The sequence below is a fragment of the Schistocerca cancellata genome, chromosome 5, assembly GCF_023864275.1.
Source record: "Schistocerca cancellata isolate TAMUIC-IGC-003103 chromosome 5, iqSchCanc2.1, whole genome shotgun sequence".
Taxonomy (NCBI): Eukaryota; Metazoa; Arthropoda; class Insecta; order Orthoptera; family Acrididae; genus Schistocerca; species Schistocerca cancellata.
The window spans coordinates 68,704,106-68,723,249 of NC_064630.1; positions in this window are offsets into that span (position 1 = coordinate 68,704,106).

Here is a 19,144-nt window from a genome sequence, read left to right on the forward strand (position 1 = left end):
ACCGCCGAATTGCTCAACACGTGGGACGTGAGGTCTCCACAGTACATCGATGTTGTCGCCAGTGGTCGGCGGAAGGTGCACGTGCCCGTCGACCTGGGACCGGACCGCAGCGACGCACGGATGCACGCCAAGACCGTAGGATCCTACGCAGTGCCGTAGGGGACCGCACCGCCACTTCCCAGCAAATTAGGGACACTGTTGCTCCTGGGGTATCGGCGAGGACCATTCGCAACCGTCTCCATGAAGCTGGGCTACGGTCCCGCACACCGTTAGGCCGTCTTCCGCTCACGCCCCAACATCGTGCAGCCCGCCTCCAGTGGTGTCGCGACAGGCGTGAATGGAGGGACGAATGGAGACGTGTCGTCTTCAGCGATGAGAGTCGCTTCTGCCTTGGTGCCAATGATGGTCGTATGCGTGTTTGGCGCCGTGCAGGTGAGCGCCACAATCAGGACTGCATACGACCGAGGCACACAGGGCCAACACCCGGCATCATGGTGTGGGGAGCGATCTCCTACACTGGCCGTACACCACTGGTGATCGTCGAGGGGACACTGAATAGTGCACGGTACATCCAAACCATCATCGAACCCATCGTTCTACCATTCCTAGACCGGCAAGGGAACTTGCTGTTCCAACAGGACAATGCACGTCCGCATGTATCCCGTGCCACCCAACGTGCTCTAGAGGGTGTAAGTCAACTACCCTGGCCAGCAAGATCTCCGGATCTGTCCCGCATTGAGCATGTTTGGGACTGGATGAAGCGTCGTCTCACGCGGTCTGCACGTCCAGCACGAACGCTGGTCCAACTGAGGCGCCAGGTGGAAATGGCATGGCAAGCCGTTCCACAGGACTACATCCAGCATCTCTACGATCGTCTCCATGGGAGAATAGCAGCCTGCATTGCTGCGAAAGGTGGATATACACTGTACTAGTGCCGACATTGTGCATGCTCTGTTGCCTGTGTCTATGTGCCTGTGGTTCTGTCAGTGTGATCATGTGATGTATCTGACCCCAGGAATGTGTCAATAAAGTTTCCCCTTCCTGGGACAATGAATTCACGGTGTTCTTATTTCAATTTCCAAGGAGTGTAACTCTCTGGTCAGAGATTCTGTCATGCCTCGCCATCGCTGGTAATGAATACATATGAAACGTACGCGTTTCACGCTCTTGGCATCACATCCACGAGAATGACGCCATCACAATCCCAGAAGCCGACAGTCATCATGACTTTTCCAGCAGAGGGGATTGTCTTGAATTTCTTCTGTTGTGGTGAATGGGGATGATGCCACTCCATGGACTGCCTTTTCTTTCGGCGCGAAGTGCTGCACCAAGTTTTCGTCCCCTGTAACGAGCCGTGACCGAAAGGCCTCTCCGGCGATATCAAAACGCTCCAACAATTCACATGAAATAACCTTTCTTTGAATCTTGTGGTCCGCTGTGAGCATTCGTGGAATCAATCGTGAGCACGTCTTTGAATATCCGAGAGTCTCTGTCGTTGCAGACGCACTTCCAATGCTGACCGACAACTGTAGAACCAATTGTCGAGTTGTCATGCGCTGGTCAGCACGAATAATGGCATCCGCTGGATTCAGCATGTCTGGAGCAGTGGCTGTGACAGGACGTCCCGAGCGTGGCTGATAATGGAGCTCTGTTTCTGCATTTCCTGAGGCTGTAACTTTGTTTACCCATCGCCCAGCTGTACTCCTATCAACTGCAGCATCGCTATGCACTTCACAGAAACGGTTATGGACGTTCACCACGGAATTCAATAACAGCGCGCTGCTTGTAACATGGGTCGTATGCAGACGCCATTTTGACGAAATCTACGGCTCTGCCATCTGCCAGAACTATTGGAAACTTCACCGGCGTAAAGAACAAACATCAAATGTGAAGCACCAACAAGGACGTTCGTCTATGCATATTAATGGCTTTAAAATCCGTGGGGAATTACACTCCTGGAAATTGAAATAAGAACACCGTGAATTCATTGTCCCAGGAAGGGGAAACTTTATTGACACATTCCTGGCGTCAGATACATCACATGATCACACTGACAGAACCACAGGGACATAGACACAGGCAACAGAGCATGCACAATGTCGGCATTAGTACAGTGTATAGCCACCTTTCGCAGCAATGCCGGCTGCTACTCTTCCATGGAGACGATCGTAGAGATGCTGGATGTAGTCCTGTGGAACGGCTTGCCATGCCATTTCCACCTGGCGCCTCAGTTGGACCAGCGTTCGTGCTGGACGTGCAGACCGCGTGAGACGACGCTTCATCCAGTCCCAAACATGCTCAATGGGGGACAGAATCGGAGATCTTGCTGGCCAGGGTAGTTGACTTACACCTTCTAGAGCACGTTGGGTGGCACGGGATACATGCGGACGTGCATTGTCCTGTTGGAACAGCAAGTTCCCTTGCCGGTCTAGGAATGGTAGAACGATGGGTTCGATGACGGTTTGGATGTACCGTGCACTATTCAGTGTCCCCTCGACGATCACCAGTGGTGTACGGCCAGTGTAGGAGATCGCTCCCCACACCATGATGCCGGGTGTTGGCCCTGTGTGCCTCGGTCGTATGCAGTCCTGATTGTGGCGCTCACCTGCACGGCGCCAAACACGCATACGACCATCATTGGCACCAAGGCAGAAGCGACTCTCATCGCTGAAGACGACACGTCTCCATTCGTCCCTCCATTCACGCCTGTCGCGACACCACCGGAGGCGGGCTGCACGATGTTGGGGCGTGAGCGGAAGACGGCCTAACGGTGTGCGGGACCGTAGCCCAGCTTCATGGAGACGGTTGCGAATGGTCCTCGCCGATACCCCAGGAGCAACAGTGTCCCTAATTTGCTGGGAAGTGGCGGTGCGGTCCCCTACGGCACTGCGTAGGATCCTACGGTCGACGGGCACGTGCACCTTCCGCCGACCACTGGCGACAACATCGATGTACTGTGGAGACCTCACGCCCCACGTGTTGAGCAATTCGGCGGTACGTCCACCCGGCCTCCCGCATGCCCACTATACGCCCTCGCTCAAAGTCCGTCAACTGCACATACGGTTCACGTCCACGCTGTCGCGGCATGCTACCAGTGTTAAAGACTGCGATGGAGCTCCGTATGCCACGGCAAACTGGCTGACACTGACGGCGGCGGTGCACAAATGCTACGCAGCTAGCGCCATTCGACGGCCAACACCGCGGTTCCTGGTGTGTCCGCTGTGCCGTGCGTGTGATCATTGCTTGTACAGCCCTCTCGCAGTGTCCGGAGCAAGTATGGTGGGTCTGACACACCGGTGTCAATGTGTTCTTTTTTCCATTTCCAGGAGTGTATTTATTATGAACCTCGGAGCGAGAAACAACCTCCCAAAAAAATGTACGTAACATTTCTAGTGCTATTTTCGTTTTCGAGAGTGCATTGCTCAACAGATGCAGCTAGCGTCGGCGACTTCCAGCGGAAGTCAAAAAGATCAAAGATGGCGTGCACCTCTGCTGATAGTACTGCACGCACGTGAAGCACTTCGTTGCCGTTGGGCAGTTGGGCATAGTCCACTGCATACGCCGGTATCAGGTCTAAGGGAAACACGAAGGCACGTGAGAGCTGGCTGGGGCAAAAATGGAATCAACAGCGATTTGCTTGAAGGAACCTGAAGTGGTTTAGGGAAACTACGAAAGCACTTACGGCTTTGGCAGTTGAACTTCGCTTTCCACGGGCATGATTCTAGTATTCTAACCATAACTGCATTTTGCTCAGGTTTAACACGACATGTAGAAAGAGCATATCTGAGTAGAATAGGAGCTGCGAGAGTGCTGAGCGCTGTAAGTGAATAAAAGGAAAAAGAAAGAAATTTCGAGAGACTGAACCAACGAGATACGCACACAGCATTAAGTGTGACTGCAACGACAGCACATATCGTAACTGCCCCACACACCTCGCCTACGAGGCAGCTGCAGAAAACAGAGCCAGTTTACTTACCTGATACTTCTGAGAGACTTCGTTCCTGTTACTGCAGTTTTAAGAAGGCTGTACCCACTAGTCGCCACAGTCAAGTAAGTAGTTACTGACCTGACACCAATTGTTCAGTAGCTTCTTTTATACGAGTGTAAAAGTGGTTTAACCAGATATCAGGATACACGCGAAACCTCAAAAATGAGCCGGCCTCTGTGACCGAGCGGTTCTAGGCGCTTCAGCCCCGAGCTGCGCTGCTGCTACGGTCGCAAGTTCGAATCCTGCCTCGGGCATGGATGTGTGTGATGTCCTTAGGTTAGTTAGGTTTAAGTAGTTCTAAGTTTTAGGGGACTGATAACCTCAGAAGTTAAGTCCCATAGTGCTCAGAGCCATTAGAACCATTTTTGTTTTAAAAAAATGTTATATTCTTGTTGATACAAAATGTACACTGTCGTAGTCTGCCTTTACATTATTATTATTATTATTATTTTTATTATTATCATTATCATGAGCACTATGCGACTTAACTTCTAAGGTCATCGCCGGCCGGTGTGGCCGTGCGGTTCTAAGCGCTTCAGTTTGGAACCGCGTGACTGCTACGGTCGCAGGTTCGAATCCTGCCTCGGGCATTTATGTGTGTGATGTCCTTAGGTTAAGTAGGTTTAAGTAGGTTTAAGTAGTTCTAAGTTCTAGGGGACTGATGACCTCAGAAGTTAAGTCCCATAGTGCTCCGAGCCATTTGATTTTTTCTAAGGTCATCAGTCGCCTAGAACTTAGAACTAATTAAACCTGACTAACCTAAGGACATCACACACATCCATGCCCGAGGCAGGATTCGAACCTGCGACCGTAGCGGTCGCTCGGTTCCAGATTGTAGCGCCTAGAACCGCACGGCCACTCTGGCCGGCCGATGTCCTTAAGTTAGTTAGGTTTAAGTAGATCTAAGTCTAAGGGACTGATGACTTCACATGTTGAGTTCCGTAGTGCTTACAGCCATTTGAACCTGAAAAGTGAGAAACAGCAATTGCAAATACACTACTGCCCATTAAAATTGCTACACCACGAAGATGACGTGCTACAGACGCGAAATTTAACCGACAGGAAGAAGATGCTGTGATATGCAAATGGTTAGCTTTTCAGAGACTGGCGCCGAACCATCACGTTTCCGACTTTTATGAAGGTCGGATTGTAGCCTATCGCGATTGCGGTTTATCGTATAGCGACATTGCTGCTCGCGTTGGTCGAGATCCAATGACTGTTAGGAGAATATGGAATCGGTGGGTTCAGGAGGGTAATACGGAACGCCGTGCTGGATCCCAACGGCACTAGCAGTCCAGATGACAGGCATCTTATTCGCATGGCTGTAACGGATCGTGCAGCCACGTCTCGATCCCTGAGTCAACAGATGGGGACGTTTGCAAGACAACAACCATGTGCACAAACAGTTCGACGACGTTGGCAGCAGCATGGAGTATCAGCTGGGAGACCATGGCTGCGGTTACCCTTGACGCTGCATCACATACAGGAGCGCCTGCGAAGGTGTACTCAACGACGAACCTGGGTGCACTAATGGGAAAACGTCATTTTTTCGGATGAATCTAGGTTCTTTTTACGGCATCATGATGGTCGCATCCGTGTTTGGTGACATCGCAGTGAACGCACATTGGAAGCGTGTATTCGTCATCGCCATACTGGCGTATCACCCGGCGTGATGGTATGGGATGCCATTGGTTACACGACTGGGTCACCTCTTGTTCGCACTTTGAACAGTGGACGTTACATTTCAGATGTGTTACGACCCGTGGCTGTACCCTTCATTCGATCACTGCAAAACCCTACATTTCAGCAGGATAATGCACTACCGCATGTTGAAGATCCTGTACGGTCCTTTCTGGATGCAGAAGATGTTCGACTGCTGCCCTGGCCAGCATATTCTCCAGATCTCTCATCAATTGGTCAATCTGGCCGAGCAACTGGCTCGTCACATTACGCCAGTCACTACTCTTGATGAACTGTGGTATCGTGTTGAATCCGCATGGGCAGCCGTACCTGTACACGCCATCCAAGCTCTGTGTGACTCAATGCCCAGGCGTATCAAGGCCATTATTACGGCCAGAGGTGGATGTTCTGGGTACTGATTACTCAAGATCTATGCATCCAAATTGCGTGAAAATGTAATCACATGTCAGTTCTAGTATAATATATATGTCCAATGAATACCCGTTTATCATCTGCATTTGTTCTTGGTGTAGCAATTTTAACGGACAGTAGTGTAATTACGAGACGACATGCGGCCGTATGCACAATGTATATGAAGGGGTAACAAAGCCGGTACCAGTCTCAAAACACAGATAAGCTAGATCAGAGCAGGCTGATTCCCTCGCGTAGACTGTAGGGTCTCCACAGATTTTCTCTTGGTTGTCTTTAATCGATTTTGTGTGTTGTTACGTCCATTGCTCACACGTAAATCTATACGTTTTAAAATTGTTAGTGACACTTTGCGTGGCTGCCAGTCTTTGGGTAATTGAAGTGTTCCAAAGGGATTAATTTGATTTCATATAGCGAGTTAAGAAAGTGACGATTCGGATACGTGGTTCTATAGTTATTAGCGCCAGTCGTACACTCGGTACTGAAATGTGTCATCTCAAACGGATATTCCCGTACGTGGAATCGGATTTAAACATGATATCTGCTGTGTCATCAGTAATAATTAATTTGCGTATTAATTGCAAAAAAATAATTATATAAACTTGTATTAGGCCTACAGAAAAATTAATGTATTAAAGCTCTCTTTCTCGTTACATGTAATTTTGTCAAAGCCGATTTGGCCTGGTGACTGTTAAATAGCTTTCTCTAATTTAGTTCACAAAGTGCAACGCTTCCAAACTTTTCACATCAATTAATCGAACAGAAGGGTGTTTAGTCCTATAGTACTTCTCACCAGAAAGCGATTTTGCTTTCATAATGAAATATTTTCATAAATGTTTTATTGTTTCATCTTAGAGGCCTTCTTAATCGGTGGCTGCAGAATAAGCTCAACACCCTCTCCATATTTCAATTTTCTGTTCTTACCTATTTGGGCTGCGCGATGACGAGTCAGTGAATCAGCCTGGACCGTTCCTTTATGATTAATTCCTCGGCAAAACTTTTTTGCCAAGTGTTTTATTCCATCGGAAAAGAAAGACCTTTTTTCCTAGCGTCTCAAATCCTTGTTCCGACGCTAGTGACTTTGTCGGTGACGAAACATTAAACCGTCATCTTCTTTTTTTCTTCCTTAACAAAAGTATCGTATAACATTACAATGGAATCAAGAGGGCGTGATCAAAATTAACGGCTTCAGATTTCTTATGTGGAAACTCTTACAGCTTTTGAAATGAAACAAACCGTTATTAACATTTTACACCTTTATTCTTCATGTCTACCTCTTTATTTCTGAACATCGTCACCCTGGAGACGGAAACATTTCTCCCATAGAGAATCCGGTTTGTTGACACCAACATTTTTGACGGAGCCACAAGCCCCCCTGTGCTTTTACCGCTTCATCACTATCAAAATAGAAGTAGACTGCTTGGTCTCCACAGATTTTCTCTTGTTTTTCTTTTATCGGAATGGTATATTGTTACGGCCATTGCTCACATGTAAATCTACACGTTTTAAAATTGTTAGTGACTCTTTACGTGGCTGCCAGTCTTTACGTAATTAAAGTGTTCCAAAGAGAGTAATTTTATTTCATATAGCGAGTTAAAAAAGTGAAGAATCGGATAAGTGGTTCTATAGTTATTAGCGTCAGTCGTACACTCGGTACTGAAATGTCTCATCTCAAACGGGCATTACTGTACATGGAATCGGATTTAAACATGGTATCTGTTTTGTATCAGTAATTATTACTTGGCGTATTAATTGCAACAAAAATAATTATATAGACACATATTAGACCTAGTGAAAAACAAATGTATTGAAGCTCAGTTTCTCGTTCCATGTAATTTTATCAAAGTCGATTTGTCGTGGTGACTGTTAAACAGCTTTCTCTGATTTAGTTCACATAGTGTAGCACTTCCAAACTTTTCACACTAATTAATAAGATAGAAGCGTGTTCTGTTCCGAAAGTACTTCTCACCAAGAGCGATTTTGCTTTCGTAATGATATATTTTCCCTTAATAAACGATGGCTGCAGTACGAGGTGCATTCAAGTTCTAAGGCCTCCGATTTTTTTTTCTGGACTGGAAAGAGATAGAAACATGCGCATTGTTTTAAAATGAGGCCGCGTTCATTGTCAATACGTCCCAGAGATGGCAGCACCGTACGGCACATGGAATTATACCGCCAGCGGCGAGAATGAGAACTGTTTTAAATACTTAAAATGGCGACGTTTTCCTTACTTGAACAGCATGCAATCAATCGTTTTCTGAATTTGCGTGGTGTGAAAGCAATTGAAGTTCATCGACAGTTGAAGGAGGCATGTGGTGATGGAGTTATGGATGTGTCGAAAGTGCGTTCGTGGGTGCGACAGTTTAATTAAGGCAGAACATCATGTGACAACAAACCGAAACAACCTCGGGCTTGCACAAGCCGGTCTGACGACACGATCGAGAAAGTGGAGAGAATTGTTTTGGGGGATCGCCAAATGACTGTTGAACAGATCGCCTATAGAGTTGGCATTTCTGTGGGTTCTGTGTACACAATCCTGCATGACGACCTGAAAATGCGAAAAGTGTCATCCAGGTGGGTGCCACGAATGCTGACCGACGACCACATGGCTGCCCGTGTGGCATGTTGCCGAGCAATGTTGACGCGCAACGGCAGCATGAATGGGACTTTCTTTTCGTCGTTTGTGACACTGAATGGGACGTGGATGCCATTTTTCAATCCAGAAACAAAGCGCCAGTCAGCTCAATGGAAGCATACAGATTCACCGCCACCAAAAAAATTTCGGGTAACCGCCAGTGCTGAAAAAATGATGGTGTCCATGTTCTGGGACAGCGAGGGCGTAATCCTTACCCATTGCGTTTCAAAGGGCACTACGGTAACAGGTGCATCCTACGAAAATGTTTTGAAGAAAAAATTCCTTGCTGCACTGCAACAAAAACGTCCGGGAAGGGCTGTGCGTGTGCTGTTTCACCAAGACAGCGCACCCGCACATCGAGCTAACGTTACGCAACAGTTTCTTCGTGATAACAACTTTGAAGTGGTTCCTCATGCTCCCTAACTCACCTGACCTGACTCCTAGTGACTTTTGGCTTTTTCCAACAATGAAAGACACTCTCCGTGGCCGCACATTCACCAGCCGTGCTGCTATTGCCTCAGCGATTTTCCAGTGGTCAAAACAGACTCCTAAAGAAGCCTTCGCCGCTGCCATGGAATCATGGCGTCAGCGTTGTGATAAATGTGTACGTCTGCAGGGCGAGTACATCGAGAAGTAACGCCAGTTTCATCGATTTCGGGTGAGTAGTTAATTAGAAAAAAAAAAACCGGAGGCCTTAGAACTTGAATGCACCTCGTATAAGATCGACACCCTCTCCATATTTCAAATTTCTCTTCCTAGCTGTTTGGGCTGGGCGATGAAGAGCCAGTGTATCAGCTAGGATATTTCCTTTGAGTTGAATTACTCGGCAAAACTTTTTTACTATATGTTTGATTCCTTCGAAAAAGAAAGAACCTATTTCCCATCGTTTCTCACCCTTGTTCCAACACTAATGTCTTTGTCGGCGACGAAACATTAAACCGTTGTGTTCCTTCTTTTTCGAACCCCAACAAAGTATCGTATAACGTTACAATGGAAACACACGGATGTACTCAAAAGTAATGCCATCAAATTTCTTATGTGGAAACTCTTACAGCTTTTTAAATAAAACAAACCGTTATTAACATTCTACACTTTTATTCTTCACGTCTACCTATTTATTTCTCAACATCGTCACCCTGGCGACGAACACATTTCTGCCATGGAGAAACAGGTTTGTTTCATTTTTAACGGAGCCACAAGCACACCCCTGCTTTTACCGCTTCATCACTATCAAAATGAAGCCCTCGAAGGTGTTCATTAAGTTGTGGAAACAGATGACAGTAGGATGGAGCCAAGTCGGGACAGTATGGAGGCTGATCGACGACAGTGAACCCAAGGCGTCGGACTGTTGCAGATGTCGCGGCGCTCGTGTGTGATCTGGTATTGTCACGCTGAAGGAGAGGATGTGCCATGTGTGGACGAACTTTTGAAATTCGAAACACTATCACAGCACCCTCTTTTCACTCACCGACGTAGCTACGTTACACACCGCCATGTAACGCTACAATCCGGAGCCCTCTAGCGGCAGAGAGCAGCAAACATGAAGACATGAGGAATGAGACTGTAGAATGTTATTAACATTGTTTTATCTCAAAAAGATTTAACAGTTTCCACATAAGAAATTTGGAACCATAGCCTTCCTGGACGCCCTCTTAAATACTGCCCATGAAAATTGCTACACCAAGGAGAAATTCAGATGATAAACTGATATTCAGTGGACAAATATATTATACTAGAACTGACATGTGATTACGTTTTCACGCAATGTGGGTGCATAGATCCTGAGAAATTAGTACCCAGAACAACCACATCTGGCCGTAATAACGGCCTTAATACGCCTGGACATTGAGTCAAACAGAGCTCGGATGGCGTGTACAGGTACAGCAGCCCATGCAGCTTCAACACGATACCACAGTTCATCAACAGTAGTGACTAGCGTATAGTGACGAGCCAGTTGCTCGGCCACCATTGACCAGACGTTTTCAGTTGGTGAGAGATCTGTAGAATGTGCTAGCCTGGGCAACAGTCGAACATTGTCTGTATCCAGAAAGGCCCGTACAGGACCTGCAACTTGCGGTCGTGCATTATTCTGCTGAAATGGAGGGTTTCGCAGGGTAGAGCCACGGGTCGTAACACATCTGAAATGTAACGTCCACTGTTCAAAGTGCGGTCAATGCGAACAAGAGGTGACCGAGACGTGTAATCAATGGCACCCCATACCATCACGCCGGGTGATACGCCAGTATGCGATGACGAATACACGCTTCCAATGTGCGTTCACCACGATGTCGCCAAACACGTGATGCAGCATCAAGGGTAACCGGAGCCATGGGCTCCGAGCTGATAGTCCATACTAGTACAAATGTCGTCGAACTGTTCGTGCAGATAGGTGTTGTCTTGCAAACGTTCCCTTCTGTTGACTCAGGGATCGAGACGTGGGTGCACGATCCGTTACAGCCATGGGGATAAGATTCCTGTCATCTCGACTGCTAGTGATACGAGGCCTTTGGGGTCCAGCACGGCGTTCCGTATCACCCTCCTGAACCCATCGATTCCATATTCTGCTAACAGTCATTGGATCTCTACCAACGCGAGAAGCAATGTCGCGATACGATAAACTGCAATGTCGATAGGCTACAATCCGACCTTTATCAAAGTCGGAAACGTGATGGTACGCATTTCTCGTCCTTACACGAGGCATCACAACAACGTTTCACCAGGCAACGCTGGTCAACTGCTGTTTGTGTATGAGAAATTGGTTGGAAACTTTCCTCATGTCAGCACGTTGTAGGTGTCGCCACCGGCGCCAACCTTGTGTGAATGCTCTGAAAAGCTAATTATTTAAATATCACAGCATCTTCTTCCTGTCGGTTAAATTTCGCGTCTGTAGCACGTCATCTTCGTGGTGTAGCAATTTTAATGCCCAGTAGTGTACATTATTGTTACATCATCTCGGATGATAAGAGGTTACGAACATTAACCGTCAATTAAACGACTCATAGCTTCGCGTAAGATCACTTCCTGAAAACTTTATTTCAATATCTACATCCATTTAAGATGTAGTGCAATTACTCCCGGAGGTAGAATGTGTGCTGTAACTATAGCATGGCAGTAGCGAAATTTGGGTAAGTATGCTAATGCGTTAGAGCGGAATCGATTTACGCAGGAAGAAAATTAGTTTCGGTTTTGGCCAGCAGGTGCAGATCTGGCGCTGTACAGCATTATGTCGACGTCTCTGGTGCTCATATTGCACAACTTCTGTAAGGGGCGGTTCATAATCAAATCAACATAATGCCTTTCTCGCTTGTTTAATCTTCTCTGCCCACGTCACGTCCTTATTCTTTGTGAATGGAAACATTTCGTACGTCTTTCATAGACTCAGGTGCCAGATTTGGACCTGGTGGCAAAAATTGGAATTAATTTTTTTCTAACGTTAATCGGTTCCCCATTAACACGTTAGAATATTTGCCAGGTTTTGATGCCATATGATTATTACTTCACACACTCGACCACGCCTCGCGTGGATCTTCACGGAGATAACTTGTCCTCCGATGTGTGATGGAGTTCGCTGCAGTTATTGCTTTGCCTCCCATGCATGCTGATGTAATGCGTCCTCACGTGTTGATTGTCTTCAGGGGTGTTTCCTCAGCACAGTTTACAGGCAACGAGCAAGTGTGACCATCTGGTGGTGACGTTGCGCGGCAGTTTGCAGCCCAGCGTCCGGATTTGGTTGTTGTCTGACCGGTCAGCACGTTCGTAAAAGGTGCGGGCGGTCGTCTTGAAGAGGTCACGGAGCAGTGGAACTTACGCGGTGTCGTGAAGGTGAGCGCTTAGGAAGTCGTAAGGCAGGTGTAAGGCCAGCCGAAGTATGCGATTCTGCAGTGTCTCCAGCTTCTTCAGGTTGGTGTCGGCGGCGTTCACTCGACCTCAGTGAGTACGTGCACTTTAATTGTAGCCATCCAGTACGTAACGAGTGAGAAGAAAATGGGAAACGGAGAATTCATGAAGGGGAATGTGAAAATATAATTTTATTCGGCATCATTAATTTACTGACGTTATTTTGACGCTGTGTAATAAGTTAGAAAAGGCGTTGGAAACGTAATGGTTAGACGCGACGAGCAGTCGTAATTGAATAAAACCACGACAACCGGTTAAGTACACACGACGGAATGTTAGTTACCCAATTAACGGGGTGCACGAGTTGCATTGCACGGCTGTAGATGGTACAGAGCTAGCAGGAGGCGCTGATCTGACACTCCATGGCTGGCGTAATTCATGACAAAATGATTCAAAAGGGTCTGATCACTATGCGACTTAACATCTGAGGTCATCAGTCGCCTAGAACTGAGAACTACTTAAACATAACTATCATATGGACATCACACACATCCATGCCCGAGGTAGGATTCGAACCTGCGACCGTAGCGGTCGCGCGGTTCCAGACTAAAGCGCCTTTAACCGCTTGGCCACACCGACCGGCAAAACAGGTCACCCCAGACTTGGTTATCGAGCAGTACAGAGGGTTACACTCAGGGTGATATACCACCGCTGTCCTGGGCGTCCCCAGAGGCGTCTTCGCTGGTCACGAGGCCTCAGTTCGAAGCGGACCTCATCAGTGAAAACAATTCTACCCAATCTATGAGATTCCAGGCCCCGATTTCATTCCGTACAGAAACCACTTTGGTTCTCCTCCGCGGCAGCCTTATAGCACAGCAGCGGTAGATCGACGATATTAACCGCCTCCTTTTGTTACCCATCATAGTAATCCGTCCTGGGCATAAATTTCAGCACGATAATGACCTTTCCCGCCAGGGAAGAGTTTCCACCGTACTTGAAAAACCCTACCTTGGCCATCAAGGTCGTCAGATCGCTCATGAATGGAGAATGTTTGGAGCATTATGGGGAGCCATCGAACCAGGTCGGGATTTTGACGATACATCACTCCAGTTCGACAGAATTTGGAGCGGTATCCCTCAGGACATCCAGCAACTCGACCAATCAACGCCGAACCGAACAACTGCTGGCATTAGGACCAGAGGTGGACCAAAGCATTATTGACTTGCTCAATTTGTGAAACTCTGTCTCTTGAATAAATCATCCATTTTTCAAAACTTTTTTCTCTGTAGATATACGTAACATTTACGGATCTTCGTTCCTTTCGGATAATTCGTTCGTGGTGCGTTATCTCTTTTTCTTCCACAATGTTTATTTCAGGCCAGATATAGAGATAAGATGTTGGGCATGTGAACCCTTTTCGTATCGTGGTTCGGGCCCACTCATTCAGGTTACCAGGAACATGAACCAGGGTGTTTGGTTCAAATGGCTCTCAGCACTATGGGACTTAACTTCTGAGGTCATCAGTCCCCTATAACTTAGAAATACTTAAACCTACTAACCTAAGGACATCACACACATCCGTGCCCGAGGCAGGATTCGAATCTGCGACGGTTGCGGTCCTGCGGTTCCAGACTGCAGCACCTAGAACCGCACGGCCAACCCGGCCGGCGAACCAGGGTGTTTATTCCGACGTTCTCGGTGACCAGGTGTTGCCCTTTCTTCCACATTTCCATGACGATTATGCTGCGGACACTCCCGGCTTCCAAGATGATAACTGCCGCGTTCAGAGAGACGCTAACGTTTCTAGTTTGATGAACACGCACCTAATCACACTTCGAGTGGACCACCTAAATCACCCATTCTCAATGAACTGTTTCAGCTGACTATATGAAGTACTTTGAAAAACTTGTTGACTCTCTGCTTGGCCGAATTGATGCCATTATCAAGGCTTAAGGAAGTGTTACGTGGTATCAAAAAAAAAATTGGTCCAAATGGCTCTGAGCACTATAGGACTTAACATCTGAGGTCATCAGTCCCCTATAACTTGGAACTACTTAAACCTAACTAACCTCATTCACACGCGAGGCAGGGTTCGAACCTGCGACCGTAGCGGTCGCGCGGTTCTGGACTGAAGTGCCTAGAACCGCTCGGTCACAGCGACCGGCTACGTGGTATCAGTGTGGCTCCTGGGACAATTTTTTTGTCCAGCGAGCTGTTTTTCCGAGTGAATAGATTTTTCTTGTTGCCTAATGATTGAGCAGCTTCATATACTTGGGTGAACGTTACACAATCTGCATTTCATTACGATTTATTTAGGCAGTTTACGATTTATCTAGGAGTCATTAAGTTTCCGCTGGCGGAATTTGTAGACCATGACGTCAACGTGAACAAGACTTTGAAACGAAACAGCAGGAAAACAAAATAAGCAAAAAACTTTAGGAAGCATTGTGGGGGCTCTGATTACTGTTTCGGATGGTTCGACTTTCACCGACTTCCTCCCCGCGCAGCCAGCGTCGCAGAGCTTAAGCAAAGCAGGTGGCTGCAGTTTATAATGCTGTAAAAGGGCTTACCCGGATTAAGCGGCCCGACGCTCGAACACCCTATTCATTTGCTAAAACAACACGGGCTCGGTTTATCTCGCAGATAACGCTGGGTAAATGTTTCCCACGGCCACGTAGGTGTCGCTAAGCCACGAATGTTGTAGTGAGAATCTCGTAAGGGTGGGAATACAGCTCGGCCGAGGCAAATGGCTACACCTGCGGTTCGTCTGACTGACACCTCTTTGAAGCTCTCTGTTTCTTTTCACTGTTCGGCAGATTGTTGTTCCTAACTCGGCGCTGCTCGACATCCAAATTCAGGATTCTGTTCCAGAAATACCAGCTCCCGCACAAGACTCAGCGTGAAGCGCGAAGTAAACTCAGTGTTACACTGTCAAGACAAACACATCTATCTCTTTTACTCATGGTACCTTACAATGGTAACCAGGACTAAAAATTATAGGTAGCTTAAGATCTATTATAAATTACAAAGAGTAAAATTTATACAGATGATGCCACCCACTAAAGCAGAGCAGGGTACTACGCCATAATTGCTCATTGGATTTACGTTACACGACAGAACACAAATTGGACGAAATCATGGAAATTTTGAATATCTGGATCTATTGTACATTTTGATCCAGAATATTTCGAGCATGCCCAAATGAAAAATATTTTTATTCAGTAGTAGCCCCCTATTAGCTAATTCCACGTATGAAGGTTTCTCCAGTTCTAGATGCTATTCTTGGAACCTGTGCTATCCTTTTCACTCGACTTAAAACGATTTCTATTCAAAATTTTTTATACATATACAGATAGATGCACTTCAGCAGATACTAAATCTCGTCAATAGTGTGAATGCTCCAATAGTTGGTACTTTTAAATACTTCAGCTTTCCCATTATCAAAACATTTTATGGCAGCTGCGTTGTTCCAATAGAAGATTTTTGATGCCTCTTGTCAAGCATTTTCCATCTAACTGTTCAGAAACCTTGGTAATATTCATCAGTTGTTGTAACTAATCCACCAGTTATGGCAACCAATAACAAGATTCCCCTTCGGATACTAGGAAATATTGACGATCACATTTCCGCCAGAATAAAATGACTTCATCTTTTTTGGTGTAAGGTTACCGGCTTCTATTCTCTGCTTTGCTTGCTGTTTCGTTTCCCGAACATTAACAAATCGAAATATCAAACCGTTTGGATTCTTCTCAGAATATCCAGATCAATGGTGAGCAATTCTTATTCACATTTGTTTCCAATCAACATTTTATAAATGTGGAAATACACTTGCACTACAGTATCTTCACCAAATCGTCATCAGTCATTTATCGTAGATGTAACTCTCCTCCAAACTTATCTATACATTACGACCTTCACTTTTCGTATCCAAATTTGTCCTGCTTGTTTCTCTCCGTCGTCTATCCACATTCCACTAGGCTGTCCTCTATGTCTTACCTTATGGCGACGACGCCAACATAGACTCTCCTTATTCCATTTCCCATCTTGCTATAGGCCCAGTCTACTTCCACCTCATTTTCGCAATGATCACTATCTCTTCTTTTCCTGCCGTCTTTTGTCTTACCAAATTGTTTTTTTCTCTGTCCCTTCTTGTTTCCATTACTGATACAGCAATCTTCAATTTTTAAACTTTTATGTTCCAATAATGAACGTTAGTACTGGCAGTATACAGAGTGTAAATTTTAAGTTGACATATCAGAATAACTCGAAAAATAATCTTCACACGAAAAAATGTGTAGAGTCCGAAGTTGATTATTTTCGAGGGGGACATCTGCTGGTGCTGAAATTAGACCGCCAACCCAGCCCCCTGGGGGTGGGGTGCGAGACAACTTTAAAATTTCAAATGGTAACCCCCATTTTTTATTGCAGAATCAGATTCTACATAAAAAACTATGCACATTTAGTCTTAAAGATTTGTTTTGATTCTTGGTAGTTGGCGCCGTAATTCAAGAAAATCCATGTTCTCATTTTTGCGTGGAAAATGGTTACGGATAAATAAAACATAATTATTTACTTCGTAAATTTTGATTCGCTAAAATGAAAACTCTCCCTATCTTGCCATAGGATGGGGTTTGAGAGAGAGGAATTAGAGTTTTACAAATGTTGACCCAAATGTTAATTTTTTCCGCAGATCCGGATAAGCTTTGTTTGTTTCTTGGTCATGAGGCCATACAACTTTTAATTATCAAACAAATCATCTGACTAGCTAACTAACTGACCATCCTATTTACTAACGAGTGAACACATTAACTAACAGAGTAAACAAAGTAAGAGACTAACTGAGGAAAAATGGCTCTGTGCACTATGGGACTTAACATCTGTGGTCATCAGTCTCCTAGAACTTAGAACTACTTAAACCTAACTAACCTAAGGACATCACACACATCCATGCCCGAGGCAGGATTCGAACCTGCGACCGTAGCAGTCGCGCGGTTCCGGACTTAGAACCGCTAGACCACCGTGGCTGGCGAGGAAAAGACTAACCCGCTGCTAATTAAAGATGAATGTATTCCCGTTTAAGATTTGGTGATCCTGAAAAGGAACTATTGGTTTCGTTTTATTGTTAGTTTTATAGGTTAGTTAGGTTTAAGTAGTTCTAAGTTCTAGGGGACTGATGACATCAGATGTTAATTCTCATAGTGCTCAGAGCCATTTTGTCTCCTATGTCGTTAATATAGATCAGGAACAATAGAGGGCCTATAACACTTTCTTGGGGAACGCCGGATTTTACTTCTGTTTTACTCGATGACTTTCCGTCTATTGCTACGAACTGTGACCTTTCTTCACTCCCGTAGAGATCTCTGTAAAGCGTGAGGCGTGAGATTGCACTGGTGTGAGATCTGGTATCTAGACTGCCAACGAGATAGTGGCAAAAGACACACACTGCCCACAACATCGTAGCCATTGCCCGGAGATGCTGCCAGTCAACTCCAGGGCCCATGCAGACGCACCACCCGAAGCTCGATCATCGCCGGTAAATAACTTGCACTGCACCACAGCACTCCCATCAAAGTCCGACAGCCAGTTCCGTTTGCAACCACTATTTTAAAACCCTGGTAGTGGATCTGAGAACCCTTCTACGGTTAACAAGTAAATTACCATTTTGTTTCATTAATAGTGCTGGAGAGATTTCAAGAATTATGCAGTAGACATGCAACATACATTTGTTGAGTATCTATCGTCAAGACCAAAAATATAATTACTTGTCAAAATAAATGTTTGTGATCATTTAATTACGTTCTTCTGGCTTGCACACCCAGTCTCATTATTTGTTTTGCAAGTGCTGCAATCAAGTGCAAATTAAATATTTGTAAAAAATGTCAAAACAACGTAAAAATTCAGTCACTCTACACACTCTCTCTGCAGAAAATAGTTGCGGTGAAGGGGCTTCACTTTGCACAACTCCTGCGCCATTTCTGAAATTTTCACTCTCTTGATGTGATACATGCAAGCTGTAGCCAAATTTACATAAGTCGGTTCTATTCCTCACTTCTCAAATCCTGGCAGCATAAATTTTGTTGTGATAGAGTGAAGTCTTTTTCGTAGTCTGTAAACCGCTTACAATGTGGTAGCTGATACTTGTTGCTTATTTCGATAACTTCACTGACAACCCTTAGACTGTCCACACCAACTTTATCTTTACCTGGGTACACTCTAAAAAATTTTCCAGATGACTGCAAATGATCTTTGTAAAATTTCTGTTATCATTGATAAACAACTGATGAGCTATTGTTCTTCAATCCTTCCCTGCTACCTTTCTCGTGAACTGAAACTGTTACAGAATTAATCCAATCACAGTTTCGATGGGCTTTCGCTGGAGTACCTCTGGAATGTACTCTTCCTCACAAAGTGATTACTCGTTTCCTCGAATGCACTGTACAGAGTTTTGAAGGAATCTTCAAACACCATTGTCATTATAATCTGGTTGTTCGTAGGAGAGCCTTGCGACATTGTGATTTGAGTGATGTGATATAGGTCTGGCATAAACAGCTCTCTCGTTTTATTTTCATACTTCG